Here is a 19,239-nt window from a genome sequence, read left to right on the forward strand (position 1 = left end):
ATATACGCAGATGTAAAGTTATAGTTAAATCTCATTTCTTGTCTTTCCTTATTGTGTGCTTAATTTTCTGAGTCCATGGCCTCAAATATTCAAGTTCTTATTTTCCGAATGATCTCCAGAGTCATCTTCCTTGCTAGATAGTTCTCCCATTCCCAAGTTTCTGTCTTCTAATGCTTAAGGGAAAAAAGTAGTGAAATAGGATAAGAAATCTGGGCTAGGGGAAAATTATCACCATAACAGCTATTAAAACATGCCATTAATAACCTAATGTAATATATATATATAATCCTCCTCTTTGAAAGACTAAGAGGCAACCTTTTGTTATTGTGTTGTGGTTATGTTTTCTTTTCTTTTGTTTTCCCTGTTACTGCTTTGCTCTGAAAGATAGTCTTCTCTTATGAGGTCTAGAGATTGACATTTCTGTGACTTAATCTATATGTCCAAGGACACTTCAAAGGTTAAGTAAATTCTATTTCTGATATTATGATCATTAAATTGTAAAAGCTAGTAGCTTTAGGTTTTGATAACTTTGGGCCCTTAATTTTGAATAAAGGTTCTATCACTACTTTGAAATATCAGATACTGCACATTAGCAATGGGCTATAAAAATCTATAACACGGGATTTGTCAGACAGGTTTTATGAGTATTTTGGCTAATTTTAGAAGTAGAATTGACCTAAATATACTATGGCATATGAAATAATATAGATACACTTTGTATATATACTCAGTAAGTATACATATATACACATATATATACACACACACACATACTCACATATAGATATGTTTTTGTTTGAAAGTAAACATATAAATTTTAATGCAATTGCCTCGTTTTCAAAGACAAATCTAGGGCAATTGATTTGGAAAGGAAATTTTATAATTTACCTAAAAATATTCAAGCATATCATTTAGTTATTTTAGTCTTCAGGAGGTCAAGGAGTTGCTTCTACTTAGATAACTGGAATGATTTGGAAATGACAAAACAAAGTTAAAATTGAAAAGAAATCAAAGCACTTGTTATAACTAAACTTTAGAGATGCAAGCCTAGGGTACACTTGCATAACAGTAAATGTTTTTTTTTTTGTTTTTTGTTTTTTTTTGCAGTACACACCTGAGTTTTTCTATTTATAGAAAGATATCACGAGTTTAAACACAGAGAAAAATGGCTCAGAAATCCAATAAAATTTGGAATGCACAGCTACTAGCAATATCAGGGGATTTTTACCCAATATATTTGCCAACAAATCAATAACATAAGTAAATCCTCTGCATTGTGGGCAATCAAATGCTCACTAACAGGTACTACTGCCTAAATTAATATAATCTCAGAAATGCTCTGTCTGTGTCAAAGCTAATGCCTTTGAGGCTTAAAATTCACACATGATAAGCTGGGGGATATTTCTTAATAATGATTTAAATAAAAGGAAATTATGTGAAGATTCTGAATTAAATGCTCTCACACTGAGTGGGCTCAGTTTAAATTGCTCTTGTCTCTAGATGGCATGTTTCCCGCTGTCCATATTTCTTCACAATGCATACTCAAAGAAAGCAGAAAGCATTTTTTGGAAAAAATTGACTTGTTTCACTAAAACCTATCACTACATCTTGTGACTGTTATAAAGATGGTGTTAGATGTCATGGTTCATTGAAATGGCTCTCAACACTCATACTTTCGGACCCAGATGAAAAGTTACCACTTCTCCGAAACCTACCAAGATTCCCCAAGGAAAATCAGTGGCTTTCTCCTTTATTTCTAATTACTGTCTCATAGTGTTCATCACACTGTTTTGTAACCACTCCTTCTAGCTCTTTAGTACAGCATTAGGATCTGGCACATATTTTACTGAGTAAATGTGAATATCATATTAAGTAGGCAACCGAGCATATAAACAACATCTGTCATATAGTTTAATGGTAGTATTGGGTTTTAGTTAAATTAAATTTTATTTTGAAGGTCAAGGTTTAACATGGAAGATAGCCAATACAAAAAAGAAAAAAAGTCATGTTATAATGTTATAATCGTGTTTCTTTAAGTTGACACATCCAGAGTTTGTCAACATGCTAGCACTGTGCTTTGTTCACTAGGAAGATTACTAATACAGTCATATAAAAATTTTTGAATAGCTATTACCTACCGGGAACAGTATTAGATGCTAGAATTATAGATGAATAAGGCAGAGTTATAGCTGGCCTTAAGGAAATACCAATTAAACAAAAAGACCTACTCTCAGAAAATTTTCAACTTACTTAAAATATATTCTATATGTGTAATTTATTTATTATTTTTATTGACTAACACTGATGCTAAAAAGAAACAAAAACAAAAACAAAGAAAAACAAAGTAAGGTTAATGCCACGTTAGAAAAAAACTATTTTTTCTTCTTAGAAAGAGAACTGCAATTGTTTAGCTAATGACTCAAATTTAAGAACATGGCTTGAAAATATTTATTCAAGAAGTACCAAAAATATGACATTTTAATATTCTTGATAGTCATATGTGAGAGAGAAAGAGGAGAGAGATAGGATAGAGAAAGAAGAAGAAAATAAAGTAGAGATAAGTTAGAAAAGGATAGCATGAGAATAGGATTAAAAGAGACTTGAGAAGAAAGATAAAAAGAAAGAAAAGGGGAATGCTGAAAATAGAAAAGAAAAATAATGGTTAGGAAAAGTTTAATGTAGACAAAGGAGGCAAATACAGATACAAAAGGCAAGAGGAAACCAAAAAAATCAGCTAAAATAGTTGATTCTAGGGCTTCAGAGGATTGAGAAATGGAGGAGAGGGCGATATATGCAGGGGGCAGTTACATTTGTGTAAAAGCCTTTTCGGTTTATTTAAATTTTTATAAACTTAATGCGAATATATAACTAGAATTAAAATGAAAATAAAACCTAAATTTAAAACCCTACCCTGACCCTTAACTTTTCCATTTACCAAAACTTTCTCTGCTCACTTTATGGCAACCTCCCTTAAAGTAGTTTTCTATATGTGAGTTTACCTCACTTCTCTCGCCCCCATTTTTTTTCAAGCCACTCCAATCAAACTTTAGTCTCCAACAGTCTACCAAATTAATTGGCTCTGTTTAAAGGCAATGATGACCTGCATCTTGCCAGAGCCAATTTTTCATTGTAATCATCTTATTTGAAGTCTCAATAGTATTTGACAGTTGAACACTGGCTCCATTCTTGAAATATTTCTCCTAAGTCCACAGTGACATAACATTTGAGTGTTTTTCTCCTTTCCCTTTCTACCTCCCTGGCGGCTCCTTTGAAGTCTCCTTCAATAGCTTCATCTCCTTGACAGATACGTAAGTGCTGAAGGACTCTAGCTCTCGGTCTTTAGCCCCTGTCTTCTCTCATTCTAATCTTCTCCCAAGATGATCTTTCCAGTTTCGTGACTAAACTATTGACTACATGCTAATGACACACTTAAGTTTACATTTCTAGACTAGATGTCTCCTGGGCTTCAGGCTCCTATGGACCACTGCTTATTCAACATATCCACTCTCGGTTTAATAGATACATGAAAGCTAACAGGGCCAAAATAGAATGAATAATTCTCATTTCCCCTCAGTCTGCTCCTGCTCAGATGTACTCCTCTCAAAACTTCCCCATCCCAGGAATTGGCATTTTTATCTGCCCTGTTGCTCAGACCAGAAGTATGAGTCATATTTCCTTGTATCTCACAACTATTCCTTTTATATAGCTTGCCTCATCTCTTCTGCCAAAATATATTCCAAATCCAAACATTTCTCATTATTTTCACTGTATTTCCATAATACTCTTGTCTGAGATTCTGAAATAGTCTCCAATTTAAATAGAACCCTTTATTCATTCTTGCTTAAATGCAGAATTATTCATTCATTCTTGCATAAGTTCAGTCTATTCTCCATGCAGAAGCCAGAAGTATGTATTTAAAATGTAAATCAGATTATGGCATTTCATACATAGAATCTTCCAATGGATTTCTATCAAAATCAAACACCCATATTAATTTACTGAGTTTATATGTTTCTACATAATTTGGCTTCCACCCTCTCTCCAAACTCATTCTTACTCCTTATTCACTATATTCATCCCATACTGGCTGTCTTAGTCCACTCAGCTACTATTACAGAATACCATAAACTGGGTAGCTTGTAAACAACAGAAATTTATTTCTTATAGTACTAGAGGCTAGGACTTCCAAGATCAAGGTGCCTGCAGATTCTGTGTCTGATGAGGACCCACTTTCTTTTCATAGATGGCTGTTCTCATATGGTGGAAGGGACAAAGGATTTCTAGAGTCTCTTTTATAAGAACACTAATCCAGTTCATGACTTAATCACCTCCCAAAGTCTTCACCTCCAAATATTATCACATTGGGGATTAAGTTTCTTTTATATATATGATTTTTTAGGGACACAATCATTTAGTGTATAATATTGGCTTTCTTTCCACCCCTCAAACATTCAAGCTTATTTCCATTTCTGTGCCCTTGCTATTCATTCTGCTTTGAAACTTCTTTCAGCAAATATTTACATGGCTCTCTATCTCCTTATTCAGGTCTCAACAAATGTCACCTCGTCAGAGAAACATTTCATGACCACTCCAACTAGAAGAAATCTCTCTCTCCTCCCTCCCCTCACCATATTCTCTATAGCATTAATTTCTTTTTCTCCAGAAACAAAGCACCTGGTTGTCCTATTTATGATTTTTGTGTATTTTTTACATATTCTTTATATGTCAAAAATTTTTCTCATCCCATTTGGATATAAAATTGCTCCCTTCATATGATAGTGTGTCTAAACAAGTATTTAGCACAAATAAATGCTTAAAAAATACTTTGTTTAGTGCATAAGTGAATCTGTTGTTTTAATTCTGCAGCAGAATAATAAAAAAAAGTCCTCAGGATGGCTTGAGTGCATAAATCTTTCAATGCACCTCTTTTTAATCCTTTGAAATATGCTGGACCCTCATTATTCCAAACCTCTTGTAGGCTGCTGAGGTAACATGCTGGCTCATATCTCTTTTACATTTGTCCATAGTCATTATTTCCTTTACTTGAGATTCTTTTCCCTTCACTCTATGAAGAATTCCAACCTGCATCCATGAAAAGTATTTCCTTCTGAAATAATTTGAGACTTCCTCCTTCCCTACTCTATCACTAGGTTTAGTTCCTTTATCCTCTGCACTGTCATACCACTCTCTGTGTATCACTCTGATTCTATCACTTTTTGGCTTTTTGCTATCACTTTCTAGATTGTGATATCATGGAGGAAAAAGATTTTTTATCTTGTTTACAGTTCTATTTTGTGTATGACATAATGTGTAATTCAGATATGACTGAACTTCTTTAGGGAGCACATGTTTTCATACAATCTATAACATGATTGTATCAGAGTTCAATAGTTTTTGTATTACTAAATGGTAATTGTGATTCCTATAATGCTAGTGAACTGTTTAGATTTTACTAAAGGTTAAGTGGGAAGGTAGAGGTTACATCATATAATGTGTATAATTTTTCTTTCCAAATCTTCATTATCCATTCCTTTCTGTATTCATTTTGCATGTTGTCCTTATTGGATTCTTTACCTGTCAAGTCCACTTGACCTTCTAGTGTCAATGACTACTGCCAACTAGAAGCATCCTCAGTGAATCTTTGTATTAACTGGGATATAATATATGTGTATAACAGCAAATAACAGTGACTAAAATCTTTTCTTCTCATGTAATGAAATGAAAATAGAAGCTCAAGGCTGGTTTGGCAGATATGCTCCATGAAGTTTTCTGGGGACCTAACATTTACCATATTGTTGTTTAGCAATAGAAAATTGACCTTATCTTATATGGTCCCATATATATCATCAGCACACTCACATTCCAGGCAATGCAATGGAGAAAACAATGAAATAAGAAATGCATACATTTTCCCTTAAACAGTAAAATTCAGAGTTGCTCACATCACTTTTGCAAATATATAATTGGCTATAATTTAATTGTCTTCTACATTTAGCTGTATATACTTTATTCTATTCATCCATTGGTCTAATTACTATTCATGAAAAATAGTTAAGACAGTATATTTTATGTTATATATTTTTTACCTCAGTAAAAAAATCTTTGTCCTAGGCAAAGTCACAAAGATTTTATCTTGTGTTTTCTTCTAGAAATTGCATAGTTTTAGGTTTTACATTTACGTCTATGATACATTTTAAATAAAGTTTTTCCTATGATGACATGTATGGATCAAAGTTCATTTTTTGGGGCTATGGATATCAAATTGTTCCAGCATCATTTACTGAAATGTCGACACTATTTTTATATGCGATTTTCTTTTTTAGGTTTTTGGTTCTATTAAATGTAGAAACTTAGAAAAATGTAGAAACTTAGAAAAAAATGTAGAAATGTATAAACTTATTCTCTATTAAAAATATGTATGGTCATAAGCAACACTACGGTTTTGGTGTAGTTTTGAAGGAGACAGTGAAAAGCTGAACTCTGGCATTTGTCGAAATGCATGTTAGGTTTTTTTTAATCTGTTGCTGTTTAAAAGATGATAATTAGCAAAAAAATGTTAATTTTGAGGGTTAATTATTGTAATAGGTGCTATGAGATCTATCAGAAATAATAAATGTTTATTTAAAAAAAACTTAAAACTGAGTAATTATTAAATCTGTTTTATAACTCACTGTTTCCAAAAGAAAAATGTAGATGGGTAAAAATTTATTTAAAAGCTCTGTTCAGTTCTCATCTCTTCTCAGTGTGATACTGCACCTCTTGCTCGTTAAGAAGATTCCACCCGCAGTCAGTGTTAAATGAAACTAAAAAGAAGAGTTATCTTTGAAATTGGAAACAAAATTTAAAGAATGAAAAAGGAGAAACACATACTGGTGCTTATCCATTTGCATAACAAATTAAAAAAAACATTAGATAAAGTACAGAAAGATGAAAAGAGAAGGTGGAATAAGTAAAAGGCTGGCAGGCATTTTCCCACCAATTCTTCGGCAAGTAGTTGTGATGCTAGAGAGAAGGGTGAGAAAAAGAGGACCCAAACAATGTTTATTTGTTTTGATTAAATGACTAATTGAATGAATGATGAAAAATGAAATAAAAAAAAATGAGGGAAATATGTACATATTATGCCTTGATTTTATCAAGCTCCTTGACTGTCCACCACAGCTTTATAAACAAAATGGAGAAACTTGGGCCAGATACTAACACAATTGGGTACATTTAACTGGTTGAACAAATATACCTAATGATTGTTGATTAATGGGCTGATGAAAACTTTAATGAACAAGTCTCTTTGGTTTTTGGTCTATTAATTCACATGAGTAGCAATTCCTGACATTGCATAGCATTTTACAAAAAGCTTTCAGGTAAAGTATCTCATTTGATCCTCATCACAGCCTTATGCTGAAGGCTGGGACAATGTGATTACCTTTATTTAATGAGATATGGAAACTGATATTCGAAGGGATAAGTGATTTGCCTAAGAACATATGGGAATGCTTATGCTTATTGCTATTTCAGATGACACAAACTTAAGAGGATAACTAACATGTTGGATAAAGTAGTACAGATTCAAAAACATCCCCAAAGTGGAAGCATAGGATAAACCTAACAAGATAAAATTTAATTATAATAAATATAAATGTACGTAATAAACTTTTTTTTCTTTAAAATATTTATCTCAGTTTGTAATTACACATTTCTGCTGCGATTATTTGATTCCTGCCTGACTCTAGAGACTATATGATCATTGTTATCAGAGTGTCCATGCTCAGCAATATATCTCCAGCATCTGGCACTGCTTGGCACTAGCAGTTACACATCAAATAATTAAATAAATTCAGCACAAAGTTTATTAAAAAATGTCAAATATAAATGTCAGAATTCAAAAGACCTATCTTAAGAGCTTTATACCAAAACATATAAGCAGGGTAATGGCCAACCAGATTGTGTGCAGAAAAGCATATTCAAAATGTACAAAAAAAATTTAAACATTTAACATGAATATGTCTTTATTTGAAATAATTTTTAAACATTTACAGGGGATTAATATGTGTAAGAAACAGATTTAAATAGGTAGTTCCAAGGTGAAACTAGAGTCAATGAATGGCTAGTCTAAGAAAGTAGGTTTATTTTTTATAAAAATAAAAATTTAATAAGATTTAAAAGTAGAACAATCCAACTCTAGGAAACAGTATTGTGGAATAAGGGAATCTGAGTCACCGGAAGTATTTAAGCAGATCTGAATAAACTTGCCAAAGTCATGACAGGGATAATTCATTTTCTTGGATGAAAATTTATTAGATTCCATTTTATCGTAATGTATTCCTAATTAAAGTGATCACAATGTTCTTGAATATACAATTAGTATCAAGCACTGAAGAAAAAAATTGGATACTATATATCTATTATATTTGTTCCAATTTGACTTCTCCCTGGTTTTTGGCACATTATATTTGCCTTTATAACTAATAAGATATGATTTAGTTTTTATTATTGTCAAATTTTAAAATATCTAAGTTTAAACAAAAAAAGAATTATATCAGATAGCTATTTATTAAGTTAAAATTTTTCAAAATTATTCGACATTTATATATGCATAAAATTATTTTGGAGGACTAAAAGTGGATAAAATAAGTTTTAGTTGAAAACAAAGAAAACTTATTCTTCCAGAAAATACTCTTTTCTATACTTTAGAAATTTATAAAAGGAATTTTGGAGTTTTAAGAGTTAGAATTATGTCTGTTAGATTTTAGCATTTGGATGTATAAAGTGGGACATTGACTCAATACCTATGATATTAGCTTTTGCTTCGCCATTTAGAATCACACATTGCAAACCTGTCCGTTGAGAGACTTTCCTAAAGTATATCTAAAAGGCTAAATGTTTTCTGCTGTGCTTGGTACACTAATTTTCATTACCATCTAGTGTCTTCCTGTTGGTAATTACCTGCAGACAACCACCTGTAGAAGAGCAGCACTATGTTTAGGTATAAATAAAATAGGCTATATATGTACTTTTCCACTTTTCTCTGAAAAAAAAAAAAGTGTTTTACTCCTGCTCTTCAACGCATTTTAAACATGTGCTGTTCTTTAAATGTAAAGCAAGTTTAAAAAGAAAATTAAATGAGATTCATCTGGCAGGATTGCAAGTTAGTATCATACATTTGGCACACAGTTTCCAAAGGAAAGTGATTCTATGGGAAAGAACTACTTAAAACACAGCAAAAGTAACAAACAAACAAACAAAATCGAGCAGAGGACAGTGTATTGAAAATTAGATAAAGGTCTGCAATGTGATATTAGAAATAATGAGATGAGACAGAGCAAAGGAAAAACCAGACAGAATAAAGAAGAAAATATTCCCAAGTGTGAAGTCTATTACGATGACAAATATTGTCTCAAGAAGTAGTGGATACTTTGTCTCCTAAATAATTTCAAAGTAGAGTAGGAAATTAGACTGAGACCATCAAATGGTGGCAAAACTTTACTTTCATGATCAAAGAAGAAGATGATCGAAGAAAGAAAGAAACAAACACAAATTTAGAGTTAGATAATTTTGAACAAGATAGTTTTGTTAACTTCCTTTCTCATTAATGATAATAGTTATAATAGTATAAATTTATAGAAATATTTTAGAAATTCTTTAAAAACTTTAACCAATCAAAAGTAACATGATTTAATCTTTGTAGATACATTGGAAAACTAAGACTTACAGGCCTCTAAAGAGACTGCAGCCCACCTGATACCTGGAATATGGCTTCATCAAAGCCTGAGCAGAGGACCCTGTTGAGCTGAGCCCAGACTCCTAACCCACGGAAACTGTGAGATAACAAATGTATTATGTTAAGTGGCTAAGTTTGTGGTAATATGTTGTACATCCATAGAAAACTAATGTAAGCATTAGTGTTTAAAATAATAGAACGCTACTTAAAAGATTTTAGAAAGAATATTTAAGTAATATAGTAGTAAATTGAAATCAATGCCAGAAAACTCTGCCTGCTTCATCTCATATTTGCTCACCCATTAGTAACTTTATGATCTAAGACTTTTCCCAGAGCACATTTTTCATTTTCATTCTATCTCTGGTTAAACTGAAGATGAAGACTTTCCTTTCTGTTTTTTTTTTGTTTGTTTTTTTTTTTTTTTTTTTTTTTTAGTTTTACTTTAGTTTTGGGGGAAAAAACAAAGGACTGATTTGATTTTTAGATTAAAAATGTATAGAAGTTTTTTGTAAGCATAATAATCAGAAAATAATCTAAGAGAATCTCAGGTTTTTATTTTGTTCTGAGTATTAATCAAGTGTACTTTAATGATGCTCTACCAATAAAGGCCATATATGAAAAGCTCAGCGCTAATACTATACTGAACAGTGAAAAACTGAAAACTCCTCTAAGATCAGGAACAAGGCAAGGACGACCAGTCTCAGCATTTCTAGTCAATATAGTACTAGAAGTCCTAGCCAGAGTATTTAGGCAAGAAAAAAGAAAAAAACTTGTAAAGCCTTCCATATTAGCATGGAAGAAGTAAAATTGTCCCTGTTTGCAGATGACATGATCTTATACAAAAAATAACCTGAAGACCATGCAAAAAAAATTGCTGTCACAATTAATGAACTAATTCGGCAAAGTTGCAGGATACAAAATCAACATACAAAAATTAGTTACATTTCTCTATGGTAAAAATAAATTATCTGAAGAGGAAACTAGGAAAACAATCCATTTACAACAGCAGCAATAAGAATAAAATACTTAGAGATAAATTGAAATAAGGTGAAAGATTTGTACACTGAAAACTATGAACACTGATAAAAGAAATTAAAGAAGATACAAACAAATAAGAAGACATTCTGAATTCATAGATTATAAAAATTAATATTTTAAAGATGTTTATACTACCCAAAGTGATCCAGATTCAATGCAACCACTATCAAAATCTCAATGACATTTTTTACAGAAATAGAAAAAAGACAATCCCGAAATTCATATGGAACCATGAAAAACTTTGAATAGCCAAAAAAGTCTTGAGAAAGAAAAACGAAACAAAGGCATCACACTTCCTGATTTAAAACTATATCACAAAGATACAATAACCAAGACAGTATAGTGCTGGCATGGAGACAGACATATAGACCGATGGAACAAAATAGAGATCTGAGCAAGCAATCCATACATATATATGGTCAATTGATCTTTGACAAAAGTGCCAAGAATACACAATGGAGAAAGGATAGTCTTTTCATCAAATGGTGCTGGGAAAACTGAATATTCATATGCAAAAGAATGAAATCTTACCGTTATCTAACATCATACACAAAAATAAATTCAAAACGAATTAAAGAATGAGACATAAGACCTGAAATTAGAACTCCTAGAAGAAAATATAGGGAAGAAGTTTGATTGGTATTGGTCTTGGCAATGATTTTGTGGATATGACACTGAAATACAGACAACAGAAAAAAAAGACAAGAGGAACTATATCAAACTAAGACGCTTCTTCACAGCAAACAATCAGCAAAGTGAAAAGGTAACCTACTGAATGGGAAAAATATTCACAAACTGTGTATCAGATAAGAGATTTATTTCCAATATATAAGGAACTCTTACTACTCAATAGCAAAAAATAAAACATAAATAACCTCATTTAAAAACTGACTAAACACTTGAATAGTCATTTCTCCAAAGAAGGCATACAAATGGCCAACAAGTATGTGAAAAAATGTTCAATACTAACCATCAGAAGAATGCAAAACAAAACCACAATAATGTATCGCCTCACACCTGTTAAGATGGCTATTACAAAAACAAACAGACAGAAAAACACACAGAAGACAAATGCTGGCAGGTATATGGAGAAATCAAAATCCTGTGCATTCTTGGTATGAAGGCAAAATGGTGCAGCCACTATGGAAAACAGTATGGAGAGTCTTCAAAAAAAAAGAAAATGAAACTATCATCTCATCCAGCAATTCCACATCTGGATATTTACCCAAAAGAAATCAGGATTTTGAGGAGGTATTTAGCACTCCAATGTTTGCTGAAGCTCTATTCCCAATAGCCAAGATGTGGGGACACCCTCAATGTCCATTGATGGATGAATGGATAAAGAAAATCACTTTCCTTTGCCCTACATGTAGATCCTAGTGTTATCCAGAATTCTATCCTCAGCTTTCCACTACTCTCCTCCCTAGTTTCTTTCTGGAAGATAGTATCCAACCCTCACCTTCATCTGCTGCTTGACCATTGATGACATCTGGTCACATTCTGTGCTGTAGCTTCATATAGCGTACTCGAAATCAATTCATAAGTGTTTCTTAAATGAACACATGATCTTCTCCCCACACCACAAGTACATATTACTGGATCTTTTCACTTCATTTTATATTTAGTATTTAGTAAGGTTTAAAAAAATTTATATCCAACTAATGGAATTATATATATACTTTTAAGGTGTTTGTTCCACGTGGAAAGTGAGTAATAATTGTCAGATCTTTTTTTCTAGTTGCAAATACTCCTTTCAGAGTAATAAGTAATAACCTCATAGATTTCAGTGATCACTTTTATATCTCCTCTTCTCTGAAAATTTGCTGGTAAGAAGATAGAGGAATATTTATATTAGCTTAAGATAATTTATCGTATTAGCTAAAGGGAGTTTGAGTTTTAATAGAAAAGCATGAAATCTAAAATCCCAACTTATAAAAATAATTATTATAGAATTTTGTACATCTTCAAAAAAACAAAACTGAAACTATTATATGATCTAGCAATTCCACATCTGGATATTTACCCCCCCAAATCAGGGTTTTTAAGGAGGTATTTAGCACTTCAATATATGTTGAAGCTCTATTCCCAGTAGCCAAAATGTGGGAACACCCTCATTGTCCGTTGATGGATGAATGGATATGTGTGTTAGAAAGGGTGTGGCATATTGAATTAAAGAACATTCAATGGCAAACTAACTGCCTGGGGCCTGAATAAATCTTATTAGTGTGTTTGGTATAGCCTGAGTAATGGTCTTTAAAAAATTTGAACTAATAATTTAAAATAGGACAAAGTCACATTAAAACCAAAATTTCTGGTAATGTCAAGTCTGCATTTCAGCCTTATGAAAGTTGTCTAGAGTTCTGTGGTGACACCTTTGTTAAAAGGGATGTGTACTTTCCAAATTAGTCCAAATCCCACAGAGTGCAATTGTTTCCCTTACTCTGAGGTGGATTGTCAGTTGCCGTTTTTCATCAAACATGGGTTTCGCTTTTTCTTTTTCTCATTCTGGTAGAAAAAAAGATATTTTGCTGTACTCTATCAAATATAGACAAATGAAAGACATACTGAAAGAGCCTTGTGTTTCAAGAAAAATGGGAGAAAGCATATTTTCTTTTATTAAATAGACTATTTTTCTGTTTAATATGAGAGTGAGATGCTATATTGAAAGATCATGGCAATAGGAGGCTTTCCAAACTGTGTGACCCTAGTTTTATGCTTTCTGCTGCTGTTGGTGCCCCCGTCAATACTGCATCCAATCCTCAGGAAAATTTATTGCAATGCAGGATGAAAAAGTTAGCTACCAAAAATTAGCTACCAGAAATTAGCTGCCCAAAACTCTGAGAATATCAAATCCTACCAAAAAATAAAAACTATGTTATTATCCTCTTTGAGTCCACCTCACTACCTGAAGCTACCTGTGTTGGATTCTTAGTTTATTCAAGCAGGAAAGAGATAGCTTGGACTGTTCTGAATAATGCTATCCTGATAGTCAACTTTTGTTATCTCTCTTCCTACAACCTCAACATCAGAGAAATAGGAAATATTAGATTCTGAGGAAACACATTGCATGTTGGACCTAATATGGTAGGTCAATCTCAAATTAAGCCAATATCATTTTAATATCCCAGAGTTGTGTAATCTTAGGAAGTATATGAATTAATGCAGTTTCTATTCAAATAGAAAAGTCTTTGACATGAGCAGGAAATACTTATCTACAGAGGTAAGTTTCCTCCCTCCCCACCACCATGTTGGATGTGAACAGGAAGTGGTCCCAGAGCGAATGACAACCACAAGGTGGGGTTGAGAGCTGGCCTCCCCCACCAGGGTGGGACTCTTCACCCTCCACTCCCTGACAAACTCCCCACAAGACTCTGGTAGGCTTTCAAGTCTATTTCTTCAGTTTGGGGTGGGCCTAGTAACAGGACTAGATGTGCTACCCAACTTGGTTTCATTTAGCCTCTCATGACTCCAAAGGCCAAGGCCCACATGCCACCCTCTAGAAGCAAAAGAAATGCAAAATCTAACCAAGAGATCAAGCTGGATGGGAGTTGCAGACTCTACGAGTAAATGTTGGTAAATCCAGGGACTTAGATGAAACATAGTTGATTTAAAAACATGTTAAATTTGGAAAGTTAACCCTCCAAATTTGAGGAACGGTAAAATCATTTCTCAGTGGAAGAGGTCAAAGCATTTTTTAATCTCAGAAAAATTTTAAATTGAATATAGAAATATTTAGGAGATTCAAACTCATAACATTGATATTTTTTAGTAAGAGGTGCATATTTGCTGTAGGTCCCTTTAATGTTGGAGAGAATCACCAGAAGCACAGGGATAAACCATGTTATTTCATTTTAAAATTTCTGTAGTTTCAAATTATGACATGTAATTATGCAACCATTTTAAGTTTATGCTTTTTGTTGTTGAAATCAATTTTTTATAATATATAAGAAAGTTCTAGTTTTGTTTTATAAATGTAATTTATTAGCTTTATAAGAAATATTTAGTGATTGGGAAGTTGTAGTCAGAAAACTGAAAAATATAAGGAAATACATTTAAACATTTTTTTAATCTTTGGTTTAAGATGTTTAAATGTTTGCAACAAACCTTGTAAATGGGACTAGAAATCGTTGAAAGTCATTTAAAATAATTTGAGAATTTGCTAGACTTAGAAATAGAATAAAGTAAGCTTAAAAGCTTAAAAATGAACTGTTTTAATAATGAAATTTAATTAGTTGAATATTTTTAAAGAGCTGAGTAAACTTCTGAATATGCACTTCTGTAAATAAAAAATATCCCTGAGGGAAAAAGACAAAAACAAAACAAAAACAAAACAAACAAACAAACAAACAAAAACCTCCCACATAACTCTTTAATATTAGGAATAAAGGACGTAGCTACTGGAATAGGGTGAGGATTTGGGTGTCACTTTCCAAGACTTGAAGTCTTTGGACATGTACTCAGAGTCCAGACCTATATTAGGAATCAAAACTTGGCAAGGACTAGTGTATGTAAAGATGTTTCATTAAGATCTTAATAAACTTCTAATGTGACTAAAATGTCAATAATGTTTGGGTTTGAATATGAATGCTTACGCTAAAGCCCTTAGAATCGTTAATGTTACCCGGTTAGGATTAGCTTTTGACCTTAGCTCAAATCAGTTCTCCAAAGCAACTGTCTTTGATCACATGTGTTTGCTGCATATTAAACAAACAAAAAATAATTTGAGATAACTCTGCTTTTTTTCCCCAGACTTAATTATATAAGGTGAAACCATGAACTCTATGGTGTAACATTTTCTAGGACTTTAATGTTTTAATGACTGAAAGTATATCATTATTAAAGGAAGGAAAGAACTTTGCTCCAAGCACAATCTTTTCTGTGGTGTATCTCACCTTAGAAGGTTATAGACTAATTAGGCAGCATGTGCCTCCCTATGGTCTCACCTGACCAGTATTGGTTTCCATTCTTCACTCAGAACTTAGTAGACATATTCTTTTGCTGTTAAGTTTTTCCTTTTGAAATAGCGCTTTTAATTACAAAATTTAACAGGGAAAACAGCAACAACAACAAAACCTTACCTAGCTCTGAGCCATAAAATATTGCAGCAGGAGGTCATAGCCACATGATGGTCAACCCCATGCAATGTGACTTTGGCCAAGGACTCTGATTGCAGTCCTGCTGGACTCAAGTGTAATTCTTGTGACAGCCCTGTCCTGTAGTGCAAATCAATCATCAGGTACCCTTTGAGCTCTCGTAGACATTTAAGATTCCAAAGCTTGAGTCCCATATACATTTACAGAAGAAGCAGGGAGAGAAGCCACTCACCAGTCCTGTACTCAATCCCAGCATGATATGCAATAATGACCTGTCAGGAAAGGAGGCTGTGTGTCTTCACACTGTGAAATATCCAGAGGGACTTTTTTATGAATTCAAAAAAAAGATTCAGCGGGGCTCTAGGCAAGAACTCATGCACACAATTTCAAAAGTGCATTACAATCCTTTAACAATTTTTTTCAGGGGCTATCATTACCTTGGTGCGTTTTCATGTGTCCTTTTAAAAATTATAAAAATAAAAAGGATGGCCTGAAACAGTCTCCTGGACACAAAGAATAGTCATCTGTTTTTTTCAGGGTTTATATTTTTCTTTTTACCTTAGCAGGGTGCTCTTTGCCTTTTAAGCATTCATTGATTTAGTTTTATTTTTGCCCATTCATAATGTGATAGGTATTGAATGGTTGATATGTATGCATTAGTCGTGCAGCATTTGTTAGAATTAATTCAAAGGCTAAAGCTAACTACGTTTTATCTTCTCTTAGTAATCAGATAGTTTTGAACACACTAGAACAGTGGTACTTAATTTTTTGATACAAAGGTCACCTAGGAAAAACCTCTACCAGGAAAATACGCATGCACACATACTTATAAAATAAAAACACACATGAAAATTTAGAGGAGGCACAGATTCTTTGAGGCTTTGTATTCCAGGTGGGGTTGGAATGGGGAAACCTCCTCTAAGACAGTTTAGCATGCGGGGTATTTGTGAGGAAGCAATACCTACGGAAAGGAGGGTGAGGATGCAAGATTGGGCAGAGGGAGAAGCTGAGCTGCGATGCAGACCAACAAAGCCCCAGGCAGTAACAATCACATGGGAGCAATCACACTCAGGAGCTAACGTGGCCCTTTGGAGTTGTCAGGAGTTGGACTGTATTGATAGTCACAGAAGGTGAGCTGCCCGGGAAGGAAGTGGTAGATGTATGCCACATGAAGCTGAGGAAATCTCTGAAGGGACCGGGGAAACTTTCTCCTTTCAATTTTAGTCACTGAGGTAACTTTCTGATTTCTATTCTAAAATCTAATTTGAAGACCAATGAAGAACAATTTGATTACTAGTAGGTCTTACCTGCACAGTAATATATTTTAAGTGTGGTTTACTGAGAGGTCACCTAATTTATATTTTGAACTTTTTCAAATCCTTTAAAGATAATTTTGTTTTAACAATTACATTTTAATCTAGTGAATGGTTTCAAGCAGGTATTAAAATAACAAGCAAGTTGTTAAAATGCAGGAAGAGCTAATCTCACCACCACAAAACTTGGTTAGTACAAAAAGAAATCTTTTTGCCCTGATTCTATTGGTGCAACTAAATGACTGAGAGGCATAGGGCAAAAAAACAGAAAAAATAAAAATAAAACAGATGGCATCATTGCCCTCCTCATTATAAAGAAAATTAACTGAAAAAAACACAAGATGAAAGATAATAGTAACATACTTTTCATCAAAAAAGTCATTGAAGTAATAAAAATAATCTCTTCATTGTTAGAGATTTTCACCTTTTATCAGCTTTGATTGTCACTCAAATATTTTTATACCTAAATCTAATTATGCAAGGGGGAGTATTATTTTTAGCATGCCATATTTAACTCTCTAAAATGTCTTTGTTATGTAAGGCCCTAAAGGGATGAATGATAGCCTGACAGGTTTTCAATAAATAATGACAATTTATCAGTAAAGAGGTTTATTTTCAAGAGATGAATAGCTAGATATAGCTGTAACATTAATTTCCAAATCCTCAAGACAAAATAGCATTGACAGAAATCATAAAATGTGGAGGACAAACTAGTTTGGTTGGGAGCCAGAGGGTATGAGAGCAGAGCAAGGATGCATTTTATTTTAGACATGTTGCTTTTGAAATGGTGTGCCAAATCCAAGGAGGGTATGTTAAGCAGGTAGCTAGAAATACAAGTCTGTAGCTCATGGCGAAAAGGTACGGCTTACTTGAGCAGAGGTGTCTGCTTTGACTAGGTTAGGCTCTCCTGGGTTAGGAAATGAGTCTGGCACATTTCAGAAAGAAGGGTCAATGAGGCTGGGTCCCCCATTCCAGTGACAAGGCAGTGTGGTCTGTTGGAAAAGATTATATCCAGAGTTACAGTCCACCACTAGCTGTTTGACCTTAAATAAATCTCTGAACCTCAACTTTCCCTGTTGTTAAAAATGGGAATATCAAAGTCTGTTAATGCTTTCTTAAAGAGTGATTTGGATCAAATATAACAATAAATGTGAAATCATTTAGTAAATTTAAAGGTGCTATTCAAATACACATTATCATTATTATAAAGGATATGTATGGATAATTGAAATATTTAAGCTTGAAAGGTAAGAAATAAACTATTCACGCAATAAACGTCTATTGTATAAGACACAAAATTAGTGCTGGAGAAAGGAAGATAATAGGATGTGGTTTCCTCCTTCTCATAGTTCACAAGTCCTATTAAGAAAAATAAAACACATGCATGTATCAAGTACAAGCAGATAGAAGATATAAGCAAAGATGTTATAACTGAATGAACGAATGAGCAAATAATTAAATAGGTTCACAGAGGAGGAGCAACTAATTCAAACTCGAAGTTCCAAAAAAGCCATTTGGAAGGACGTCTTAAAGGATGATAAGTTGTTCCTCAGTTAAAGGAGTAATGAAAAGTAAGAAATCTCATGCCCAGGCAATGTCAAGAGAAAGTATTGAACATAATATTTGAGGGGAATTGTCAAGAAATGATGCCAGGAGCAGAGGGAGAGATGGTGGTCAGATGACCGAGGTCATGATAAGCTGCTTAAATTGCTGTGATGAGATAATGGTTATAAGAAAGGAAGTAGTGTGGCCTGATTTGCCTTTTAGGTGGAGCCATCTGGTGGTGGTATAGAAAGTCAATTTGAAGAAAAGAAAATTGGATCAGAGAGACAAATCTGGAAATTATAGCAATAGACCAGTAAGAGATGACAAGGACTTGATGTAACTCAAAAATTGATTTGGATTCAAAATATTGATGACTGATTGAGGGTGGAAAGTGGAAGAGAGGGAGAGAAGAAAAATGTCTCCTTGGTACATGAATGGACAGTTGTACCAACTGCCGAGGTAGAAAATGGTGAGAAAGAACAAGTTTAAGGAAAAAGAGAATTTTTGTTTGGGTTTGGGTATTTTGAGTTAA

General features: G+C 33.3%; 1 long non-coding RNA gene across 1 annotated transcript in view; it reads left to right on the forward strand.

Moving 5' to 3' along the window:
* Positions 1-17,532, forward strand: part of LOC120607861 (uncharacterized) — a 46,766-nt gene extending 29,234 nt beyond the window's left edge. The window contains exon 3 of the long non-coding RNA XR_005654257.1: positions 9,686-17,532. This is a non-coding gene — a long non-coding RNA (uncharacterized LOC120607861). The remainder of the gene's footprint in view (positions 1-9,685) is intronic.
* Positions 17,533-19,239: the final 1,707 nt, after the last annotated feature.

This window comes from Pteropus medius, unplaced genomic scaffold, assembly GCF_902729225.1.
Source record: "Pteropus medius unplaced genomic scaffold, Ma_sr-lr_union100, whole genome shotgun sequence".
Lineage (NCBI taxonomy): Eukaryota > Metazoa > Chordata > Mammalia > Chiroptera > Pteropodidae > Pteropus > Pteropus medius.